Raw genomic sequence first — 26100 nt, forward strand, 5'->3', positions numbered from 1 at the left:
ATAAAATGATCTTACTAATTCATTTAACTTTATGTGAATGTCATGTTGAACTTAACTTAATTTGAAATAAAAATATTAAATCCGTGCTATTTCTATCAACACTCTCAGGAAAAAGGTACAAAGCTGAAACTTGGACGGCATCGTTAGAAAATGTAATTAACTCTTAAAGGATGCATATTAGTACCTTAAGTGTACACGTTAGTTCCTAAAAGTTTTGTGCCTTTTTCCCTGAAAATGTACTGTTTTTCTGTTTGTGCTATGTAAAAAAAATAGGTGTTTTTCACAAAACTGCAACTGCTAACCTCTGTCCATTGTGTCTCGGTTAGGTCTGCATAATGTCTGCTGGACAAACCTGTGCTAACCGGTGCCTGAAACCCTCAGCGGGATGCCGTGGACAGAGATTCACCTCAGGCAAGAGGAACAACAGCTCTCTTTAAATGTGAAAAGCTCTCCCTGTTTGAGTCAGATGGTCGGTCCTTTCCTGAGGGTTTTTTTCTCCTGCACCCTCTGCTGTCTGACCCATCACATGATTGGCTTGCTGTCCTGAGCTGCAATCTCATTATCTCCGCTTCTTCCCACTGGCCCTACAACCCCAAACTCAACAGCAAACTACTAAATACATAGGCTCAGCGTTGAATCAGGTTCGTAACATTACACTCATTATAAATCCTTAACAATGGCCAACCTAAAATATAATCGATATGCAAGCGTAAATCACAGATAGCTCTTTTTGAGAGCTCATATATCTCGGATGACACACTTTCTTCCAGCTTTTTCTGTTTTCATCCTAATTAGGAGGGCTGTGGCATGATTGAGACAGACAGAATGTCCTCTTCAATCGCTGCCTCTACCTCTGATGTGGCTGTTAATGTCTGTCTGAGTTATGGAACTGCATATGATCCAGCAGCTTTATACAACACACGGTGCCTAAGGTGACTCTACATTTCTAATATGACAACTGTGGTTTGATGACTGGCCTCTTAACAGCAAATAGCGTGTGACGAGCTTCAACTACAGGTGTGGAGTCTTTCAAAGAACGTCCGTTTTCTTGTTTCACTCTGTGGCTTTTATTATAAAAATAGAAAAAAGTACAAGGCAGAAAAGAAACATTTGTGTGTGTGTGTGTGCGTGCTAATTACGATCAATTAATTGTGATTAATTGCATATAAATACATGCATGTATATATTTGGGAAAAATATGGTTATATATTAAATATAATAATATTAATATAGTATATATGTAAGTGTGTGTGTATGTATATATATATATATATATATATATATATATATATATATATTTTTTTTTGTTTTTTTGATACAGTTGATCACAATTAATAGATTGACAGCACTAACACATGTGCATATATATATATATATATATATATATATATATACACATACATTTAAAGAAAAACCTTTTAATTACCACTTTTTTATATCGCTTTGACATTCTGAAAGGACAAGTAAAATGTATCAAAAATATGTCATCTATTCCACAAAAAGATAAATTGCCTGTTTTGTTTTAATTATGCCAGCGGTTATGATTTGCATTTCGCATTCTTTCATGCGACCTGCACAGACTCGGTGAGCAGCTAAACAGCGCTGTCCCAGATGATGCAAATGCAGCAGATGAGGTAAAGCTGCTTCATGTTGTTGGTGTTTGAGAGAACAAGGCTGGAAAGAACAGCTCTTTCAAACCGCTCCTGCCCCCTTTTTGCTGCCGACTGTTATTGTCGGTCAGCCACTTCCCAGGAATGTTCCTCTTCAGGCCAGGCAGAAGTCACTGCAATGGAATGCAGCGCGCAACAATGTTGACTTAAAAAGGCCAGAAAACGGAATCGAACTGGATCTGGATGCGCACGCGAGCGGCGCTTGTTCGGACGCGAACAGAACCTGGACAAATCGGTGTTTAATTGTCTGGCTTTAAGCACAGCTGCATCCCAAACGCTGCGTATATGATCCTACCAGGTTGTGGATTTGTCAGCCGCGCTGCGTCTGAGCGAGCGGGAGGGGGACGTCTTTTTCAGCAATCAGATTACTCTTTGTCTGTGCTTTTTGCTCACCCAATGGGAGCACAAAGACGGGCAGAGCCGGCTCTGAGCGGCATTCTAGCTCGCAATCTGCCGCGCACTGAGATTATTAGCCGGGGTCAGATTGACGACGCGCGCGCCCAAACGCGCGGTTTGACAGCGCTCACGAGGATCAATAGCCGAGTGCTGTTTGACCCTCATACACTGGGCGATGTGGTGCGCGGATCGAGGGGGTTGGTTGGTCGGTTGTTCTAGCCTGTGACATTGTTAAATGACTGCAGTAGATGGGGAGAGGGAGGGAGGGAGGGGGATGCAGCAGGTCGTGGGGGAGGGGAGCCTGTGGGAGGTGGCATTGACATCGATAGCGAGGAGAAAGATGAAAAAAGGCAAAAGAATCTCAGCACCTGTTTCCAGGGCAACAGGGAGCTGCTGAGCATAAGTCTGACTTATCCCCCCTCCTCACTGCACTGGCCGCATGCAGTGATGCAGGCACTTCAGACCGACGCGCACACACAAACTAATAAAGACTCGGGCTTTTGCTCAGGTTTCTGAGCTTTGAACATCGAAAATGGTATGGAAGCCTGGGTAATTAGAGGCTAAAGATTAGCATTCGGCCACTGGAATCACGCTGCCTCGTGTCGTTCCAAACACTCGCATTTTTTCATGGAACATTAAGCAGACTTTTTGAAGAACATTTACGCAACTTTCCTTTCATACAGCGGCTGTTCGCAGTGACCGCGTCAGTCTCCGCGTTACCACTGCAGGAATTAAAACATTTGATAGGTTTGTGCGATAAATCATAAAAACGATTCAATTCGATTCGCCAAGACGTTCGGAATCAAAAAGAATGTTTTAAAGGTTTTTGATCGGCGTTTGGTTGCACGAAGAACCCTTAAACGTTATGGAACCTTTACACTTTTAAAAATAAAGGGCGCAGGTGGGTTCACAGCTATGCCGTTAATAAACTAAGGATGGCTTTTCCGGTATAAAGAAACTTTAAGATAAAGGTTCCATGAATTTTAAAGGTTCTTCGAGGAGTGAAGAGATTATGAAAATGTTCTTTACACTAAAAGCTCACATGAGCAAACCTCGCAGGCGAAGAAAGGTCCATTGTATACTGACATTAAAGTGTCGCAATGTATCAAGAGGAAGTCACTTCCAAACCAAGCTGCTTTCTGCATGACCACCTGAACCCATTGTGAAACTTGCATGAGGAAATTGCATGATTTTTTATTCTAATGACTGAATTTTGCAATTAAAAAATAGCTAAAAAACATTAAATGCCACAGCATCTTTGGAAACAGTTGTTCCTTGAAAGCTTCTTTTGGGAACCCAACATTATTCTTTCCCTTTTTAATCTTTATATTCAAGACTGTTGGCTATTAGTGTGTCATAACGAGGTGCAAAATTAGATTTAAGAGTGTTTTGAAATGAAAATTATATAATGTGCGAGTATGGACACAAAAGGTTTTTTTGGATTATATAACATGTTCTTGTGAATTGAAAGGCTTTTAGGGAACAAAAACTTCTTCTATGGCATCTTATTTTAAGCATACTAACATCAGAATGATTAGAAATAGTGTGTTTTTCAGTGTCTGTGTCCATCTCCTTGTTACCTGCTCAGCTGACAGTCTTTGTCCTTTCTACCTCTGACAAAGAATATTCTGTACTGTTTCCCTACAGCTCTTCGTCTGGCCCCAAACCTCCAGACTAACGTTCAGTCATGCTCATCAAGACTGCAGATCTATTGTTCTTTCCTCAGCAGCTCCAGTCTAGCCCCGGCGCTCTCGCTCTCCCCCGCCCTCCCTTCATTCTCTCTGCTGGATAATTCCCATGATATGTTCTTGCCATTGGCGTGGGGCGTACCACTCTCAAAGAGGGGTGAGTAGAAACCAAACAGGAGCTCTTTACACCTCCACGCTGATTTCTCTACCAACCTTTGCATTTTAAAACCACATATGGCGTCTATTCGCAAAGGTACCGATGAGGCACGGTAATGCTATTAAGAGAGTTTGATATCTGTAGGCGCAGCATGTAACTCCCACCCCTCTGTTGCACAAACATGGCATGACCCGATCCCCTCTCGGCGTAGTAAAGTGCCTGTTTTATTGACTCAATGTCTTAAGGGCAGTTCTCTTCCCGTTTTTCTCGCAGTGCCCTGCGAGATCTTAACAGGACAGGAATGAGAGAGGAATAACAATTATGTCACTGCATGAAAGCGTACGCTTGATAAACTAACAAAATGGACGACACGAGTGCTGCCTCTTTCCACGATAACATCGCAGAGGCAAAAGAGCATCAGAACAAATCACAAACGTACAAACGCAAGGCGAGAGAAAGCCAGGAAAGCAGATGAAAGATCAGGCTGATGAACACCGTCTGTCTCTGTCACCTCATGCCCAGAAGCTGAATTCAAACCTTAACATGACACCGTCTCTGCCAAACGCAGCGCCGCTGACTGCTGCCAGATTGCCATACATCTGTTTCACAGCTAAACTACTGCTGTTCCTTTCTGCTGGATCTGAAGCAGCTCTCAGTCACCAAAATTTACTGTTTCATTTCACGTTTCTGCTCGCGGACGATTCACCGGTGCATGTTGTTCCAGAGAAAACAATGCAATGAGATCAATAATGAAATAAACTGAGAGAGCGCGGCTGATATCTAAGCATGCGAGGGGTTGAGAGAAGTTGAGTTTGCCCTTCTCTGACCTCTCTATTGTGAGGTTTGCAGCAGTCTAAACCAGTCCTTTCACTGCCTGCTGCTTTTTAGAGGACAGCGCACACCACTGCTCTTCTAATTCATGATTTAAAAACACTTTGGCTACTTGCCCGTGTGAAAAACATGTCCCTGAACACATCGGGTCTCATTCATGAAACTCAAGTGGAAGGAATTTCTGTGTTAACCGTTTAGACATCTAATGCAACAGTTCACATGAAGTGTAAAATGTAATTTTCTACGATTGATTTCCTATTCGTTCTGCTTGTGTTTCATGAATGAGGCCAACTTTGATCAATAATTGTGCTAAATAATCTGCGATTGAGGAGAAATCATTTGATAGTAATTTGGCATAATTAATTACATTGTAAAAATGGTTAATCATGGCTGTATTTATTTGATTAAAATACAGTAAAAACGGCAATATTGTAAAATATGATTACAATTTAAAAAACGGTTCCATTTGTATTTTTTTTTTAAATGCGTCCTCAGAAATTATTTTAATATGCTGCTCAAGAAATATTTTTTATTATCAGTGTTGAAAACAGTTGTGCTGCTTCAGATTTTTTGAACATCTAATTATACAAAGTACAACTTTTTAATCATAAGAAAAAAGGAAAAAACAAAACAAAACACAGTTAACACAGGCGGCTTGCCAAATGCTTAATGACTGAACATCTATATAATGCAGCAACAGTGCGCCATTTTGGCTCAGTCGTGTCTCACCCTCCCTAAAAATTCCTTTCATTAGCATAATGGTATGATCCCACAGAGCCACAATGGCAGCCATGTCTCATGTCATAAGCACAGAGTTCATCTATCTATCTATCAGTGTCTGTTGTTTTTTAACTAAAAACAGTCAAATAAGTCCTTTTTAAATCTCTGCACAATTTAAAAAAACAACAACTATTTAAACTATTTTGTGTGTGAGACATTTTGATGCTTATTTATTGTTGCGTTATTATATTATGTAAGATGAAAATTGACATTAATAAAAAATGCTGTAAACTTTTTTTTAAGGTAAGTGGTTGCAAACTATTTATTGTAGCTACTTTAACAAATGAAAACGTGTTGAAAGTTAGTCAATTCAATGTTTATTTAAATGTAGCTAAAATATATATATAAAATAGCATTTTTGATTTTTGTAATTAATTGAAATAACTGGAAATAAAATAAAATGTAACCATTAGATTTAAAAACATGAAGTTAAGAATTGAGGTTTAAGTTGAAGCACTAACATTAAAACCATTATTGAAATAAAATAAATTAAAGCTGAAGAGAAATAATTGAAAAACTACACCTAATCACCTTATGAATATGCTAAAACTTAAGCTTAAATTAAAAATACATTAATAAAAAAAAGCTAAAATAATAAAATACTATTAGGAAATACTATAATTATATGTTTACGTAATAATACTAAAATAACATCTAGAATGATTAAAAATAGTAGCTTTAAACGTTTCATTTATCCTCTTTTTTCCAATTTCCAAAGTGAAAGGCTACATTTGGTAGCACGTTGTTAATGTAGATTAAAGTGCCCTTCATTGAAGAATCCCCCATGTATTTCATTCATCATCGAGCGCAGCACAATCGTCACCCACCTCAGCCGATATCTCGATATCTCGGCGCTCCATTAATCGAGTCTCGCATTCGAGGGGAAGTCAGTCAGCTGGGGAGGGCTATGAGGGGGTGAGTGACAAAAAAAAGAGAGAGAGAGAGAGAAAGAAAGAAAGAAAGAAAGAACGAACGAACGAAAGAAAGAAAGCAAGCAAGAAAGAGAAAAACTGCCTCTCTTTCTTCCGACAGAGCACCTCCATCCCCATGATCTCATGAATAAATTATAGCGACTCATTGTGCAATAGAGGGAGGAATGCAGTCGAGCAGACTCGCGCGCACACATACACACGCACGCGCGCGCAGGAGCAGCAGCAGAAGCAGCAGCAGAAGCAGCGCGAGAGCAGCCGCGACTCTTTGGATTTACACAAAAACATTTCATTAAAACACGCAAATGCTGGGAGTCGGAACGCTTAGGGTGTTTCATTCCACGACGTATGGATCGTATAAATAGGCTTCCGACGCGTTCGCAAACAATATGATCCAGTTTTAACGGTTTTTAACGTACACGCGCGGCTTCCGATTGCTGAGGTAACCGTAGATCTCCGAGAAAAGACCGAAACGGCCGCGTTTTTATCCGCTCCAACCCAGCGAGGACCGAAACGGATCCTCATCTTTTGTTTTTGAACATTTCGAGGGGGATTTTCTCGCAAGCGAAGCCGAACACGGAATCAAATCCAGCCAACAGATCAACCTCGGGCAGCCGGAGTGGAAGGTGAGGACGGATCATTAGAGCTGTCTGTGCGATCTCTTTACGTTTTCCTACGCGATTTAAAATGTGTATTTTTTGTGTATGTGCACATGTGTGTAGCCGTATTGAGTGCGATCCGAGACTCGAAGGCTTAGTTTTCAGTCGTGCTTGATGCTTTCAGTGGCCCTGTGCAGTCGTTTCCTGCTTTTCTTTGCGTTTAACTTCTTAATTCCAGCTGTCAAATTAATAATAATCGATCACGAATGTGTGTTTGCCTCAAATGATGAAGTACAGGACGCACGAAGCCTCGCACACGAGCTTACAGTTGAAATGCCTCCTGCTAGAGCAAGCATTGGGTGATCAGGCTTGGATGTCTTTAAAAATGTGTAAAAAAGACAGAAATGACACTACAGATCGGGTTTTTGACTTGCCTTTGGCTTCTGCATGCTTTTACACTCATGCTATGTGGTTATTGTCTGAAATATGTGTGAAATAAACAGCTAGACAGTGATTCTCAGTTTGAGCTGGTGCACTCTCAGTTTTTCCTCAGCGCAAACATGGGTTTAAATGTGGTCAGGTCTGATCTGGGGAGTGCAACGTGTGGCATTATATGGCACAGCTGTTATTAGATCAAGCTGGATGCTGTTAAGTGAATTTCACAGATAAATGCGTTTGAGATCCCAGTGTTTCGGCGTTGCCTGTCACGGTGATCACTTCATTGCGGCTCTTTGGTTTGTAAAGTTATTTGTCGCGAAAACCCAACCGAATTTTGCCACCGGGGATCCCAGGACCCGCTGCAGGAGGTGTTTTTGCATGCTAGTATCAGGGTGTGTGTGAAAAAGCGTGCTTGTTTTCCTTGTTTGAGCTGTCTTTTTAGGGATCCGAGCTGAAACCGGGTTGCTCCTCGTACACCAGGCAGCATGGGAGGGGGGTTTTGCCTGTCGCATCACAATACCTTTTGCATTAGCATCATGATAGAGCGCTCCACCCAGATGCTTTACATATTGGCAGCACACCTACAGGCAGGTTGGTGTAGCAGGAGGCGTTTTAGGCCGGTAACGACACAGCAGGTGAGATGGACAGATGGTGAAGGTGGTGCACAGAACCTCAGACCTACAGACTGGCCGTTTGCGGGTCACAGACCAGGTAGGCGACAAATGCTGTGCCACCGGTCCCTAGGGGTGAAACGATGGCCACAGACATCCCTCTGCTGATTTTCTATTATTTTAGGCCCTAATTTGCATGCGTCGTGTCATCCTAAAACACGATTGGTGATAGATCACTTAATTATGATAAGAACCCAAGCCATCTGCTATTATGGACAAACAGCATTGGGCTTTCTTTTGGTTTAAAAAAAAAAAAAAAAAAAAAAAGAGAGATGACATCATTACTTATCGTCATGAATATTTAACTCCGAATTTTATATTGTCTTCATATGTGCTCTATGTGTCGAGGAAATGTTTACTAAAAGCACTTCTCGTTGCGAGGACTTAGTCAATTATTGATGGCAGGCCGGCCTCGGCAGTGTCAAGTAAAGCTCCGGTCCTAAAGATGAGTGTCATGGCTTTGTGTCGCCTCTCTCCGGGGATACAGGCCTAAGCTTAATATTATTAAATGTGCTCAGTGTTTGTACGGCGCTTCCGTGGTATTATTAGGTAATATTTGCGTACAAGAGCAGGCTGGAAGCTCGACGGTTTAACGTTTGGCAATGAAGAAAGTAAAACAGCCATAAATACATATACAGTACATATACAGGTTTATTGTAAAAAAAAAAAAAAATTGTTCCATTCTGGTTTGTGCATTTTAAAAGTGAATTTGTAATATTTCTAATAAAATATTTTATTTTATTGATTATTATTGTAATTACTAGTACTATCTAGGCATAGTATTTGTAGTTGTAACTTAAACAAAAATGTTAAACCACATAGTATTTATATATAATCAACAGTCTAGGAAATACATACGTGAATAGTTGTATCGTGTAAATTCCAAGTTATACTGTTAATTACAACTTTTGTTTTGTATTTGTATTCATATTACTATAGTCATTTCTTAATAATTTCTTTAATATTTTTGTATAGTAGGAGTAGTAGAAGTAATAACAAAAAATGTAATAAATATTATTGCTAAATGAAAATATTAAATATAAATACAGTTTGGTAGTCATGATTATCCAATCGATCTATAACTTTAAATGTTTTTTTATATATGAGTTTAATATTAAGATTGGGTGAAAAAGGAATGCAGTGCATTTTTATTTAAAAAATGCTTAAAAAAAAAAAAAAAAAAAAAAAGTTGCGTAGTTGCATAATTAAGCATGCAATGTAGTAAGTGTTATGTAACATACAACTGTTTAACTTTGCATAATGCATTCTTTTAGCATGCATTAATAGTGCATAGTACTGTAATATAGCTGCGGTTCTTCATGCCTCTAAAACAGATTTTGACACACGTTCCTGTCATATTTCCAAGCTGACAGTCACAACTCATATCAGTCTTTTCATCTGACTTTAATTGACTTGTTAATGATTAGTGGCTTCCATGCACGTGTCCCAGCTGTAACAGTAAGCCACTCCATTAGCATGCTGTGTCTTTGAGGACAGGAGCTGTGTTTTAAAATAGAGTCATTGCACCGGGAAACCTATCGCTTTATTTTTTAACCTTGGTTTGTGCAAACACTGTGCTTGACCTTGGCTCAGAGTGGGAGTGTGAAGACAGCAGTTTTGTAGGGGATGTGTCAACAGAGGCCCTTCTGCACGAACAAAAGGATGAGCAGGTAATTTAATCCAGACCTCACACAATGATGAATAAAAAGTGATTCCTCCACATGCAAAGCTCTTAATATTTTAGACTTTTTAAGTTAAGCTATGCTCACACTCACTGACTAATAACAAACTACTTTTGCAGTATGCATGTTTCTTTATGTGCCGTATTACACGGATCACCTAATGTAATGGAGTGTGCATGTGGAGCTGACTTTGAATAAGACTGCACGATTAATCAAAATAAAACAGAAATTGTGTTATGGCTTAGTGCGATTATCAAATAGCGAACACTGCAATTTAATTAATTAAATAGGCTACATACGCCACGTTTCACAGTGAAACTCTTCTTTAATTTGTGTATAGGCCTGCCTTCCCGTCTGTTGTTTTCAGTGTCCAAAGTGACATTTTTGCTTTTGAGAACACATCATGCATCTTCCCATACCTTTAGTGAGAAGCACTTATAAACCTGCTATTGTAAAAAAAAAATAAGACCATTTGTTAGTATTGTAATTTTACCATTATGCTGTAAAACAATATATTATTTTTCTTGGTTGCTTGATTTTTATTTAATTTTTTTAATAAACAGTAGTTTATGATAAACCTATACAGTTTCAGAAATAACGGTACAAAAGTTGTCACTGGGGCAGTACCTTTTCAAAACGTACACTTTTGAACTTACTAGGTTCAAATATTATCACTTAAAATGTACATATGTATCTTTTTAAGGTACCAAAATGGATATGTATCTTGTGAAAAGCAACCTTTTAGTGAGTGTAGTGCAATTTTTACTTTATTATTTAGTTTGTTGTTATGTATATATTAAATGCTAATTGTCATTTTTTTCTTACTTAACTCATTTCCACTTGTTGAGGTTGTGGTGAGGTTAAGTGTTATAACTGACCCTACATAGGTTTTTACTGTGTTAAAATAGGGCTTGCCGCTATGGCCAAAATGAATAAATTTCACGCCAAATATCCCGATATAGATATAAACAATATTTTAAAACGCCTACAACCAATGTCTGTACCTATAAACTAACAAAGTCTATGAAACAATAAAATATAAGGCTATTTAATATTTTTTAAATATTGTATGTAGCCTTCAAAATTGTAATCGCCATCAAATGAACACCTCATTAATACTAACGTCTTTAACATATAACACTTAATTAATCGTTAACTTATAACTTACAAACTACAACGTAAGTTTAGTTTAGCATGACAGCTGATTATAGTTTCGTGTAGATTGAACTAAAAGTGCTTCAGACTGGATAAAGAACATGAAAACTGCCCAGACTCAGAGTTGAAGTAGAAAGCACATGTCACAGAAAACTCGCAAATATCTATATATATATGCACGTGGATTATTGGTCATGGAACATGCTTTTTAGGTTGTTTAGTGTAAATCATTTTCATTCACCAGAGTAAACGAGGCCTTATAATGTTCTGTTGGGTGGAATTCTTCAGATGGTGGAATAGATTTGACGTGTTTTGAAGTTTTTTGTCAGACCTTTGATAGCCGAACCAAACTTCCACACGACTGAATTAGTTTTTCCTGTTTCAACTGCTTTCTTACGCGTCGAAGCTCATTTATTCAAATCTGCATTGCGCTCAGGTTGGGAGTAACATTTTAAACTTGCCTCACTACGCGAGGTACGTCATCATGTGACGGCTGCGCCCCGAACGTCGGTCAGTGACAAATGCGGCAATGTATATTGAAATATCAGTAATGTGTTTAAAAAGCAAATCACAGTTATTGAAAAAAAGTGTATTTTCATATTTATATTGAATATATTGAATTATTGTCCAGCCCTGTGTTAAAGCCGTATGTGTTGCACAGTATGCTAGTATTACACGTCAATTACAGCTTTAGAAATTCAGTCATATCTTGAAACTAGACGTGTAGTCTTGTTAAGGTTTGTCCTGGGAGTGTTTGGTAAGGTAGGACGTAGTTTAGTTCTTGTGAAGTGAGAGTAATGCTCTAGATCGCAGCAATAAAAGCTCACTCAGACAGATTCACGGCCATGCCCTCTCGTTTCTGTCTGCCTCACTGTTTCAGTACTCTGGGGGAGTTTCTTTTTATATCCTCGGAGTGAGCAACGCACACAGTGTTGAAATCAACGTCTCTACTGCACGTATGGATCTGGCCAGGCTATATTTGGTGCGCTGAAGCATGGCTTCAAAAAAAAAAAAAAAAAAAAACCATTCCGTTACGTCAGTTTCCTCTCTCTAGTTCTGTTCTGTGGTCATCAATTGCGGTGGATTAAATGTCTGAGAGCCCCTATGAAGCGCGGACCCCCGCGGTACGCCTGGGGAGAGATGTGGTTAAAGGGTTTAACGGGATCACATGACAGCGCAGTAAAGGGGGCTGCTTTGTGATTAAACATTAAGATGTTGAGGTACAGATCAATGTAATCGATGTTCGAGCCGCTCCGTGGCCGTTTTCCTTCCCTTGTGATGTCAATGGCTAACCGCTACGAGACGCAGATTAATAAAGGCTCTCTGTTGTTGGAATGGAGGAAAACGCGTCATGTGCACTAAATAGATCTGAAACGAGTTTTCATATAGCTAACGCGTGGAATGCGGTGGAGATGCGCGTCAGGAAGGAGATCTTCCATTAAGGCCACTCAGACGTTAGCAGGCGGGTGGCAGCATTACAGAACAGCCTGAAGATCATCGGATAGGCCTGGCTGTAATCCGCCTGCGTCCTGCCTGCTGTTTTGCCCCTGCAGCCAGTGCATTAGAGGACAGGCGCAGGGAGACGAGGAACCTCGTATTGACTAGCTGTGCGCTTTATTACCCACACACACCTCTGCTGGATCAAAGCCAGAGGGCAGAGGTCATAAACCTGGATAAATCTGCTTTAGTTTTTTTTTTTTTTTTTTTTTTCCGCTTCCCCCACTCTCCACCGCACACATTCTCCCGACAGACAAATTAGACGTTTTGCCTCGTTGAGGAACGCTCTGGAAATTGCTGAAGTCAGATTGCAGGCTGCCGGACAGGGTTTGCCAAAAGTGTCGAGACTTGTGGCCGTCCTCGGATGATTAGCATTCCCAAACGGCCATCTGATAACGTCTGCACTGAAATCCAGACTGCATCACCGGTGGCTTTGCGTTTCCTAAAATGTAATTAATTTCTTTCCTTTATGAATTTTTCTGGCCACTGTTTAAGTAGTAAAATTGAATTTTAGTTGTCAAACACATTTAATTAATTTAAATTACTTTTAAAACCTAAACAAACAACAATTTATTAAAAGTGTAACAAAGTTGAGCAATTTTAGGGCCTTATGAAATTACTACAGTTTATTTTCATCTGGTTTTTATTTTTACCAAAATTCTGTTTTCCTTAAAAATTCCGTTTTATTGGTGTATTTAAATTTTGGTAATTTCTCATTTTAAAAAGTTTATTCTGAAATTTATTATGCGTAATTAGCTAAATCCATAAAGCATCCACAATTTGATTTTCAAATCTTTATAATAGTAGGGGCCCACTCATATAAATAAGTAAAATAAATAAAATTCAGAATGTTTTCTGTATCATTTTCTTCTTGAATTTACAATTTAATTAATATTTATAAAACCGTGATTTTTAAATGTAATCATAAAATATATATATTTTTTATTAATCTTTTAAAAATGTTATCTTAACAAAAATGTATAACTTCCTTTTATTTTTTTGGCGAACAAAGTGCTGCCCAACAGAGGTTTACTGTGAAAACATGGAAGAAAAATGTAAACATATTTAATAATTTTATTTTGGGCTGAACAATATATTTCATGATCTAGTCGTGCTCATCTCGTCAGTAAGGCTGGTTCTTTCATAAGGAATAAATATCAATAACCTGTTTTCACATGGAGCTGCGTTTAATGCACAAAGCTGTAGTTCACTGAGAAGCTGATAATCACTGATGGATCGCATGTGATAGTAAACGTTGTGTTGCGTAGCTTGTTTGTGATCTATACCTCTGTGTATTAAATGCCACTCCACTTGAAAACAGGTGAAGGAGATGTATTGCTAAAGAACCGATTTACTAACTGAATGCACATGACCGCATGCAATATATCGTGCAACCCTCATTTAATTACTATTACTTTGAGAACTACTTTCTACCGCAGTAACAAATTTCCGTCGCAGTTTCTTCAAGTTAAAACGGCGACTTTCCACATCAAGTAAGTTTTGTTTGCCGAATGATTCCGTAGAAATCACAGGGCCCTCTTCCGCACCTTGCTAATGTCCAAAGGTGGCGAGCTTTTCTCCTTCAAAGACGAAAAAACGGAAGCACATCTAACGGGATTAAAGGAGGAGAGATGATTCCACAGCCCGTCATTTCAAAGACTCGGTGCGAGCAGTAAATTCCACTTCCAGAGGTGTATAGGGGGGTTGTAATGCATGTTGGAGATGGACGAGTGCACCGGCGGAGTGGGGGGTGGACGTGGAGGGCTCTGGGATGGGGGCAGGTAGCTCTTTCCCTTTCAGTGCAGCTGCCGTTTGCTCTGCAAATTGATGTTCTTCACTCCCCCCTTAGGTTTGGATACGCAGCAATAGCTTTGATCTCTCTGGGATGGCGGGGTTTTTTTTTTTTTTTTTTTTTTGACCACTCACTCAAATTGCTCCTGTAGGGACTGTTGCCCGAGGACTGTTTATTTGTCTGTAACTGCAGAGAAAGGTAAAGACACTTTGTCTCGGATATCAATGTGCAAGGGTCGCAGGGGTCACCCCGGAGTACCTTTCCACCAGCTGCTAGGAATCCTGGGAATGTCAGTTAAAGGGGTGCTCATGTAGACAACAAGCAGCTAATGGTTTCTCTCTCGGTTTTTTGGCCACTCGCGTGATTCAAGTACAATTAGTTGTCCGTGGTCATCCACTCGTCCATATGCTGCTCTCCATCAGATTGTGAGAAGACTTCTATGAAAAGTGATAATGTTGGCACCATGATGTTATAGCACCATGAGAGTTATATCATTTGTTTTGAATATATATATATATATATATATATATATATATATATATATATATATATATATATATATAGATATGATATATAGAGATATATAGATTATCATATATAATATATATATTATTAATTGATAGTTTAGATAGATATGTAGTATCTAACATTTATCAATATAAATGTGTAGTTTTAGTTACTAGTGCCTTTTTTCAAAGCTGTGTGTAGTGTATGTTAACATGCCTATTGTTTTTTATTTTGTGACTTTATTATAGACACATGTAGTATTATAACCTTTATGAATTAGCCTCATTTACTTCCATTAAGTTCCCTTTTTTTTGTTGAAAGAATAGGAGGGACAAGTGCATTTTCTTTTGTGTTAATCAGCATTATGCCAAAAATAATCTAGATAGAACTTGCACTGAACACTTTTATTTATTCTAGTCAACTAGTTGGTAAGAAGGTGCGAGGCGTCGATTTCCGCCTCTTATTTTTGGTTGACTGCGGTGACAGCTGGTACAGATAAGGAGGATTAGATGCTGTGTTCGATGTCTTGTAATACACACTCTCAAATACACTACTGTATTGGCTTTTGGCCACCTGAGAAAAGGCTTAGACACACTATGGCAGTTCAAACACCAGGCAGCAAAGTCTCTCTCTCTAACTTCTTTTATCCTTCCTTCAGACACCGACGGCCCTCACAAAAAGAAACGTATTTGTATTGACAGCTCTGAATGTTTCTAATCTCGCGCTCGTCTGCCAGAGGGACGTTGAGTGAGCGTCCTCCTTTTGATAAAGTCTTTCTGTCAAGGGAGTTTTCTGACTGTGCAATCTGAATAGCTGCTTTTTTTTTTTTTTTTTTTGTGTCCATACAGGATAAGTCAGTGGGGTCCAATTTCGTTTTGGAACACTGACTTTTATGCTATGGGCGAGAACATTTAAACTGTCTTTTAAAATATCTTCTCATTCTCGATTCTTGCTTGGTAAGACTCGCGTATCGCATTGTCACATGCCTCGTAAAAAAAAGGGACAAAAAAAATCATAAAAATATTACTGATGAGAGCAGGTTTCTCTCGCTGTGTGGACTTTGAACCCTGGCGCCGCGAGCTCCTGCAGCGCTGGTTGAACACAGGCGGTTCGTTACAAATATATAAGGTTCTGCAGTGTATTTAATTGTTTAAGGCCATTTCGCGATTTTAATAATCATACAGCAGGCTATTAACCGGCAGCAACCACCCCTTTCTCTTCTCATGGAAGACAAGCGATGCAGTACCGAGCGGTCTCTTGCTGTCGGAGCTTGTAATAATTTTAGCATCTTTCTAGGACAGTTTTAAATGCTTCCACACTGCCGTCATGTTTGCTGCATTAGATCGCGCCTCTATTTGATCACATCACATCATTGTTTGGTACGGTTTATTCAGTCTTTTTGCTATTTTCGGACATAGAAATACGTCATCAAGCCACTATATCATTGATATTGCGATTTATATGGCACTTTTTTTATCATGTTAACATTTATACCGGTATTATCATGGGCAGTATGATATAGTACACCTCTATATCTTCTTTCGTGCTCTGTAGAAGAAATTATCTCAGTTTCGGAGCAACATAAGAGTGAATATTAATTTTTGGGTGAATTGTTCCTTTAGGTCTGTCGGGCAGCATTGTAGCTTAGCTTTAAATGCATTGAGCGTACATCATTTTACATTTACCATCCGTTTTGTACTAGCAATAAGACTGAGTACAATGAAATCTGCGGATCAATAAAATAACACACAGGGTATAAAACATGAGCTGTCATTCTTAAAACGAGCTGCCTGAAACCGATAACAACGGAATCAGATCAGAACGGCGACAAGGGTATGCGTCGCTCGGGCTCATGCACGAAAACCGGACGTATTGTCAAAATGAATCTTTCCTGCGGTCTCATCTGCAATGTCAGCCGCCGTCTAATCTTCCCATCAGTCCGCGCCGGGGCTCTGACGCAGGTCCTCCGCAACTCTGCCCTGCCACAAGGCAACTCCCCAAACAGGCTTGTTTCCATCTAATCTGGCCACCAGAGAGAAGCGCTCTATGTCATCATTCACACCCTCCATATGGCGCAGCTCCCCGTGTGAGGACGGCAAGGCGCAATTCATCATTATAAGGACAAAAAGAGGGCAAGGGGGGTTGGTGAGGACCCTAGCTCAAGAAATACGCAACGTTGTTGGCCGTACAACACAATTTGACGAGATTATTACGTCAATAGACATGCGTTGTGAAAAAAACTGAATACTATATATTAGAACAATGTAGCATAATATGCTTGAAATAATGACATGTATATTAATATATTTAAATAACATATTTATAATGTATTATGAATAATGTATATTAAGTTTATATTATTTAATTAATATAAGTAACTAAGTTTTATATAAAAAAAATCCTCTTATATGTGTATTAATACTTAAATTTAATTATATTGCTTAGGTTGTTTAAATATTTATTTACTATTATACTTTATTTACTATACTATTACTTGTTATTTTGTCTTTGTCGAATGAAATGTTTGACTGTGTTTAAAAGCGAATATTTTTAATAATCGATCGTGGCATTGAGAGGAATAAAAATGTATTTTTGACATCTTGTCTTCTTGGTTCAGTTGATCATTTGCTTAGTATTGTGCCACAGCGTTTGAGTCTGATTTGAATCGCAGGCAAATCAATCTGTGACAACATGAAATTGTGCTTTCGGCCGAACCGCGAGAGCAGATATCGCTCCTCGCAACCCTTCTCTAGCGAGGTCTGTTTTCTGCAGTAATGAGCCGTTCCTCTGGTTCCTCCTCAGCAGTGGTGTTGTCTGGTTAGTGTGGAGTGGACACAACCAAGCAAGGTCACCGGGGTTAATGGATTCTCTGTTCTCAGTGACAGGGACACCGTGGGCTCTGATAGATGCCTCATTAGCCCCGCGTCTCTATCCTGCCTCTCCGCTAGCCTTCTGCGAGCGAACAAAGCCTATGGTGAAGTAAAAGAATCTGATTGTTGAGATGAGAAAATTGTTGTGCAACCGACTGGCGACTTGTTTACAGCAACAGACTGTGTCTTCATGCTTTCGCTTAATAATTTACTGATTGGCATCGAATGAAATGGCATGTTTGTTCTTGCTTCTTGTTAGTGAAGGTTATCGTTTCCCTATGCACCCTTGCCAAGACTTTGTTATATCTATAATTGATATGCAGCCCAAGTCATGGGTTCTTCGTAGAGTTTCCTCAAGCCGCTTTTTTCTTAGAAAGCGCCTCTAAAAGGATCCGAAATGGTCGTTAGAAACAGTTTTTAACTTTCTCACCTGAATGAACGAGCGAGATGCAAGTTGTGATTCTCTTCAGCAGCACCACCCAGGAAAGGGACCTGTCTTAACTTGCTTTTTTTTCGAGTGCTTTCTTAAATATCCCTAGCTAGATTTGTCACACTAATGCTTTTAACGCTCTTTATTTTCTGGGTGAGAACAAAGGTGACTGACGTTCAGGCCCCATGTTGCCCTTAGTCCTGGCTGGCAGGGTGACAAGGTGAGAGCAGGCGCACCGACTCCCGCAGGCTGTTGGATCAGAACGGCTAAGCCAGCATCACCTCTCCGTCTGCTCGTCACAGACAAAACGTACAGGGTGTCGGGTTTTGGCCGACTCTTAACCGCCTGTCTTCAGCACAAGCTGACTGCTGTATGCTCCGACCAGCGGTGTCATACCTTAAACTTTTGACGGCCTGCGAACCAATCATAGATCTGGACTGAATGAAATAAGCTTGAACCTGCTAGTCTTGGACTAGGAACCAGTACAATCAGAATCAGAGGAGCTGTCATAGGATTGCAGATTGGTTTAGCTTCATTTTGCATGATCTGAAATACAATTTAATTTTCTGAATTATTAACATTTTGTTTGTTGCACATGTACATTTTTTATTTATCTTTTTGTGTGTGTGTATAACTATATTTACTAGAGTTGTTTTAATTTTTTATAAAATATTGTTTTATCCCATATGTAATTATTTTATTTGTTATTTATTTTGTTATATTATTTATTATAACATTCTTATTATTTTTTACCTTCCATTTTTCTTTGTCAAATAAGAGGTTTAAATATTTTTACCACATTTAAAACTTTGGGTGAACTGAAAAACAATGTTTTACAAACTCCGATTAGTGCATAACTTAGTTACACTTCACTATTGCATTAGTGTCATTTTGTGCAGATGCAAGCTGTAGTATTATGTTTATGCTCTGTATATTAATCTCCAGTGTATAAGATGCATTTGGGTGTTTATTAATCTGCCAGCTTTGGTTTACCTGTATTTATTGATTATGATTGGATTATTTAGAAACAGTCATATTATTACTAAATACTTGTCGTAATAGGCTGCGCTTATACTTGCCATTAACATGCGATCGCTGATTTCTGATCAAGCAGATCAGTGATCTTCTCTGTCTCCATATATGATTGGGTCTGACTTTCCCGCGTAATAAATTTATATAAGTTTGCAGAGGAAAGTCAGCCTGAAGTGGTGGGTTTTCTTTTGAGAAGCGGTTTCAGTTGCGGGACATCTAACAAATCAAAAAGTGTCCCGAGTCTCAGTAGCGCTTCACAGCTTTGTGTTCATCACCTCTCTTCTGACAGCTCGGGAGACGGGGCAGGGCTTCGCGTGCATTCGACCTGTGAGTGCAGACTCGATGGCTGGATTGCGTTTACTTTGAGATCCGATCACAATGCGTCTTCAACAGAAGTGCGCGTGCTTGTCTTTGCGGTGTGTATAAGGACAGCATACAGATACAGATCACATTTTCATGCAGCTTTATTTTTCTTCTAGTCATTTTTCATTTGATAGTTACTTGGGGTGTAATGGTACACAAACATGACAGTTCGGTAACTTTATTTATGACCGATGTATTTAAACTTACATTAAATTAATAAGACTTACAGTTAAAGTAAAATATAATGAAGTATATACTCTAATATTTAGCAAAATGCTGTTCTCGTGACTTAATTTCTCTGGCCAATAACGATGACTTGCCCAAAATGCAATGTTTTCCATACGTTGATTTCCAAAACATTGTTATAGCCAAAATTGCCGCATATAGTTTAATGTATATTGATTTCGCTTTTATAAATCAGGATTTAAGGAATATAGTAAGAATGATTTCGGTGTAGTATTAAAGGGTCCTGCTTACTATTTATACTTGTTTTATGTATGAAAAACAATGTGATCAGCTTTATTAGGCATTCAAGTTGTATTACAGTAAGTGACCATACATAGAGTAATAGAACATATTTAAAGTGGCAAAACTCACGCACACTGGGCGCAATTATCTCATAAATATGCTAATTAATCTGTGACGTCACCAGCCGCCACTGATTGAGCAGTTACATAAGGGGTTAAGTGTGTGTTCTTGTTTTTTGCCTTGAAACAAAAGTCACACTCACTAGCGCTGCCATTAGAACGGAGGCATTTCTATAGCTGATCTGTCTCGCCACATCAAAGAGCACAAAAATGGCATTTATTATCTGAATTTGCTGAAAAAATACAATTTGTTTGGTGCGCGTGTACCAAACTGAAAGACCTGTACCGTACATTTTAAGCATTTGGCCTGATATTTTGCAAAATGCTGTTTGCAGACTTAAGCTGTAGACAATTACGAAAAATATTTGTACATAAAAATAAGTGTACCGTTACACCCCTAATAGTTACAACAGCATGTGTACATAATGTGTTACTTGACATGTAAACACTGTATCAGACCAGATAAAAAAAAAAAAGATTCAAACTAGGAGAAAGAGCTTGCATCTCTAATGCTCAGTCACTTGCACTTCTCTTACATCAAAATCATGTCATGTTTAGATGGAATGGCGTTTCAGTGCATGATCTTTTGAGCTGACGGTGGGAGAGGGTTACATTCCCACTACTCGGTTGGTCATGGATCTGTTGGTTTGTATCTGTTACCCCACACAGGTGCCCTCAGCATCTGCTCCGTGTCCGACTGAGTGACGGAGAAGCAGTATTTTTGGGTTTCCTCCTTATTTTGTTGGCTTTCGCGCTTGGCGATGCTTGTGCGCCGTGGTGGATCTGTTAGACGGGAGGCTGTGGTAAGGAGGTGTGCGTGTGTTTGTCAGACTGAAACAGTGAGTCAGTGCAGGGGTGGGACACTGACACACTCTTTACTGACACCGTGTAAAGCCCCAGCAGAATTGAGACTGACCTGTTCTGATGTCATCTGATGTCATCTTACCACAAACGGTCCCCGGCTCCTCTCACTGGCCTCTTGACCACAGTACGCCCACAACCTAAGAAAACAGAGGTGTAACACTGTGTCGTCAAACGCACCCCTCTGACTAACGTTTTCTCACATGTTTGTTATTCTAGCAAGTCTACTTGGATGCTCGTGTGCTGTAGCTTCCTGTTACAGCAGCAGAATGTTCTTCCTGCCTACTGAGCAATGATTTCCCCTTCTTCCTCCCCTAAGCTGATTAGTCGGTCAGACTTAGGAAAGTGCACAGGGTTCATACACCTGCCGCTGCAAGGGCCATCGTTTCTTTACAAATACCGCCTGACCGACTGAGATGGCTTTAAATGATGGGCTGTATGTTTCCAAGCATGTTTGTCTATAAAGGCAGTGTCACTCGTCAAAGGATCGCTGAGTGGTTGAAGATGTGGTAAGTGGTGGGCATAAACACAGATGTAGGTTTTTTACATAATACACACACACACACACACACATATATATATATATATATTAGTTGAGCGTGTGTAAAAAGTAAAAAAGATTATACAGTTTATGTATGCATAAAATATTTGATTAATTAAACATTTACATATTTATTCTGTATTTAATATTAGTGGTGCAAAGGATCATAAAATCCACGGTTCGAATCATACTACGGATTTTGAGTTATGGATCAGATCATCAAAAAAAAAGTAGTTTGGTTTTCATTTATTACTAAAAAGCTTTTAGGATTTCTATACCCCGTCAGAAACTACTAGCTTGACTACTAAAGTCAGTAATACACAATTGCACAAATTACAAGCCTAGGTGAACTGTTTATCTATGCTCGTAATTTGTGTAATTGTTGATCATGAACAGCCTACAACATAAAATTATAGGCTATATAAAGACAGTAGTATTCAGGTGCAGATATTTAATAGTGTAAAACAACAAAACACTTACTGCATACGGTTGATACAGATTCATCTTTGTTAGAGCTGTGGTATAGTTTCCTAAGCAGATCAGACAGAATTAGGTATTTTTTTAGGCTGTTAATTTAGACTAAATGCATGGACCGAATACTGACACACATTCAGTTTTTTTCTTAGCTGTATACTTAAACTTAGGACATAATCTGTTGTGTTTACCAGAATAATGGTCAAAAAAGGGTATTTTCGTTTAACTTTGTATGTACCTAGTCGTTACCTCTCTCTCGCTATGGGTTATGTGCGCAGTGGCTGAGTCTCGATTTGACGGAAAATCATCAGTGTATATATTGGCAAGGCAAAACGATAATTTTAATTTTTGAACTTGACCGTTAATCTTCAAATCACAGATCATCTACGATCTTTTGCAGCCATATTTAATATTTATTTATTTGTCGTATTTTCTTACTTATTGGCCTATGTATATATGTAAATGTAATATTCACTTACTTTTCTATTTTTAATATGTATAGACGTTATTATAGGCATTTTTGTATATTATTTTTTCAATACACATTTAATACATCATGTTAATTATATACATATTCGTTTAATTAAATGTAATTTATTGTCTTTCTATCTCTATAAAATATCTATAAATTGTGCCTCAGCAATGAATTAGTTTATTTAGGTATTTCCAGCATAATGCATTCACATTTTGCAAATTTTGTCAGTAGAAAAGTCCCCAGAATTCATCAGGGCCTGGTGGTGTGACCATTGTTATTGAATTGGGCCACCGTTTCCTTCAGGCCTTTTGGTTACAGGGCAGGCGTTGTTTTTTCCCATTTCAAGCCGCACCTTGTTGTGGACAAAGTAAATGAGCGAAAAGACAAATTGCTCAATTATTCGCAATTGCTTTGGGGTGTGGACGGGCCTTTTCAACAGATTTTTCTCTCTGGATGCAGGAGGCTTGTGGTGTTCAGAATCAGCTTGACAGTGTCGTTGCGTTTGCACTCATCCCAGACTCTGAGCTGTCGTGATGAGTCCCATGATTGCAGCTAGTCATCAGCAGGGGAGCTTCTTTATGCAAACGTGTTTGTTGCCACGCGTCAGCAGGGCTCATCACGTTCCTATGAATAAGATGCGCCTGAACCTTGCTTGTTTTCAAGCCCCTCGTATTGCTATCGAGAGGCCACCCACTCATCCGTAGGAAGTATTGCATTATATGCGAGGATTTGAAAGCCCTGGAAACACCGACAGTCAAAACACTGCCATTAGTGTAACATCTCCGCTACGATCCCAGCAGAAGCTCTTTTACTGCCCCGCGGAAGCCACACGGCAAACGTCGCTCTCTGATAAGGGAGCTGGGGGGCCGCCGTTGGCCGGCAGAACGCTGTCTCTATGCAAGTCTCCATCGAGTGGCTCTGTCAGCGTTCATCAGCCAAACCATCAGTCAGTCAACCTGTTTTTCCCTCTACACCAGCGAGGGAGAGAAAGACACTGCTGTGTGCAGAGTGAGTCACGTTGCAGCGGAGCGGGAGAGAGACACACTCGCACACGCACGGAGCAGCTGAGCATTGAAGTCAGACAAGTTTATCAAGCCGAGGCCCTTGAACGAACCAGTCGGCTCTGCTTTTGTAAAGGACAGTCAGAGGCGTAACAAAGTCATTAAAGGAGAATCAATACAATGTGACGCCATTTGCATTTGCTGCTGCTCGATTCCAGCGAACGGAGGGGGGGGATTGGGTTTTAGAGCTTGGGCTCTTATAGACCGATGCCCGTAAAGAAATCTGATATCGGCCAAATGAATGTGCTCCATTGTGCGCTTCCACTCAACCTTTTCTTGCCTCTGAGAATGGCGATGCAACTCTCTTTGCTAATAACCTATAAACACTGATGCATTTTGGCCACGTAGTCATGTGCAGGTAAAGGACTAATTATTAATCTTTCCTAGTCATGAAGAATGTCTTGTTGGGCTGATGGTGAGTAAATCTTTCCTCAAAGAATAAGTTGATGAGCGATTTGGATGGCGCTGGAGAACCTGGGTTGGAAGATTGAAGCGCAGAAGCATGTGTGGCAAATTAATGGCACCACCAAAAACTTTCTCCAATTTTTCGCCTGAACAGTTGAAAAGCTTTGGGGAGGGTGATTGGTGGAAAGACTTATTGATGTAGTAGTTTTCCTTAAGGAATTTCTTGTTGGAAGAGCAAGGCTTTCCATGAAGAATATCTTTTGGTTGGCAATGAAGAGCTCAGGATGGTAGAATGCAATTCCACCTTAATTTTGGACTGAAAGGGTACAAATATAATGGTGGTACACACAGGTGAAAAGCAGATGAAGAACCGACATGCTTGGTAATTGTCTTTCCTAGTCCTTTTCCTTTAGGAATGCCTTGTTGGTATGTTGGAGAACAAGTTTTTCCCCCATGAGTATCTTTATGAGAGTTTTGATTGGCGCTGGAGAGTCTGAGATGCTCTCAAACTTGCAAGCGGACGGTAGACGAGAAGCTGAAGCGTTTGTGATAGTTTTATGGTGATGAGATGAGCCTTGTGATGATGAGCGTCTCCACCCAACTTTAGACTCAGGGATGAAGGTGTTCTTCATCTCAGGAATGTTAAAGATAATGACCTGGAGAGACCCACTAAATCTGCTGAGTTAAGATAGTCAAGCTGGTTTCGTTCTACCACTACGTACTTGCTCTGGAATGATGCGGTGCTGCTCCTCCAGACAAAGTGGAACAGTGTTTTAGTCCCCATCGACTTTCATTGTTTGCAATGAAAAGTTGAACATTCTTTAAAATATACTTTTTTTTGTGATCCGCAGAAACAAAAACAATCAAAACAAACACGTGCTTTTTAAAAATGTTATATATAAAATATTTTTTGTAAAAATGTTATAAAGTGATATTTTATATTATAATATATGCTTACAATTTGTTTTAATATATATATTAAGCTTTTTCTTTGAACGTTTTCAAGGTTATTTTAATAATGCCTTCTTAAAATTTCATTTAATAATTTTTTTCTTTAAAATATTTCATAAAAAAATATTTAAATGGATATTAAACATTACATTTATACTTTTATCCATCTATCAATCGTTTATTTATATAGAATTTATTAATTTTATATATATTGGCGATATTGTGGATCTCCAAAATTTTCAGGGTCAAATAATAATTGAAACTACCTTTACTGGTCTGAAAATCACCTGTCTTCAAAACAAACCCTTGAAGTACTTGAACTTTTAACTGGGACTGACTCAGAATAATTGGATGCTGACATGCTGAGTGTTCTCTCGCATCTGCCTTTGCTCTCGTAGGTATACACCAGGACGAGGCAGTGCGCAAAAAAAACCGGTTGTTCACTTTCTGTTTGCTGCTAATCAATTTATTCAAAGGGAGGTGGCAGACCGGCTTGCACACACTCACACACTCTTTAAGTCCTGTTTGTGTGTTTGAGAAATTCAAACAGCACCAGACACGGGCCTGGACACTGAACAATTAAAGCCGACCTACACGGTGGCGTGCGCTACACACACAAAAAGGTCGCCTCGCAGCTATACTGAGCTTCCCTCTCCTGAAAACAACTCCTATGCCTATCTACCTACACTGGGATTCAAGTTACGTTTGCATATTTTTCCATGTCGGACTCTTTTTCTGCGCTCCGAACTTGCGTCACACAATCTGCCGAGGCCTAAAGGCGAAGCGAGATTATTAGAGAATGAGGCAGGTATGAGTTTTTCTGGGAACATTTGCTTTTTGTCTCTCCGCAAAGAATCAGATTTCCATTTTCATCACCGTTACGCACCTTACATTTTTGTTGATGGGTGGTGGATGTCTGAGGGCGACTCATTGAACGTATTGTCAATTTACCTACTTAAAACTGACCCAGCGCTCCAACAAGTCACGACACTCAACGGCTCAATCAGTGGCATGTTTTTACATGCTTTTCACGCATAATACAGAATCGGCACTCTCAAATATTCATGAGCTGATGCATTTATTGCGCCAGACTGTCAGACACCCTATATGCTTTCAGCTTTGAGTAAATCGCAGGGCAATTTGTTTCCTGATCTCTCAGGTAAGAGATATGATCAGTGTTCTTCACAGCTCACAGTCTGTAGGCGTGTATGGATTGTGGCGTCCCGTTTTTTTCCTCGATTTACATGCTCACCGTCTT

The 26100-nt window shown here is 39.4% G+C and overlaps 1 protein-coding gene and 1 long non-coding RNA gene across 3 annotated transcripts in view; both read left to right on the forward strand.

Moving 5' to 3' along the window:
• LOC122333777 overlaps positions 1 to 5172 on the forward strand; it is an 8982-nt gene extending 3810 nt beyond the window's left edge. The window contains exons 2-4 of the long non-coding RNA XR_006248673.1: positions 327 to 641; positions 796 to 932; positions 3714 to 5172. This is a non-coding gene — a long non-coding RNA (uncharacterized LOC122333777). The remainder of the gene's footprint in view (positions 1 to 326; positions 642 to 795; positions 933 to 3713) is intronic.
• A 1290-nt stretch (positions 5173 to 6462) lies between these two features.
• The window catches only part of zmiz2 (zinc finger, MIZ-type containing 2), a 41113-nt gene continuing 21475 nt past the window's right edge, over positions 6463 to 26100 (forward strand). For both annotated transcript variants that reach the window (XM_043231511.1, XM_043231514.1), the window contains exon 1: positions 6463 to 7077. The gene's annotated coding sequence lies outside the window, so the exon portion shown is untranslated. The remainder of the gene's footprint in view (positions 7078 to 26100) is intronic.

This window comes from Puntigrus tetrazona, unplaced genomic scaffold (assembly GCF_018831695.1).
Source record: "Puntigrus tetrazona isolate hp1 unplaced genomic scaffold, ASM1883169v1 S000000373, whole genome shotgun sequence".
Taxonomy (NCBI): Eukaryota; Metazoa; Chordata; class Actinopteri; order Cypriniformes; family Cyprinidae; genus Puntigrus; species Puntigrus tetrazona.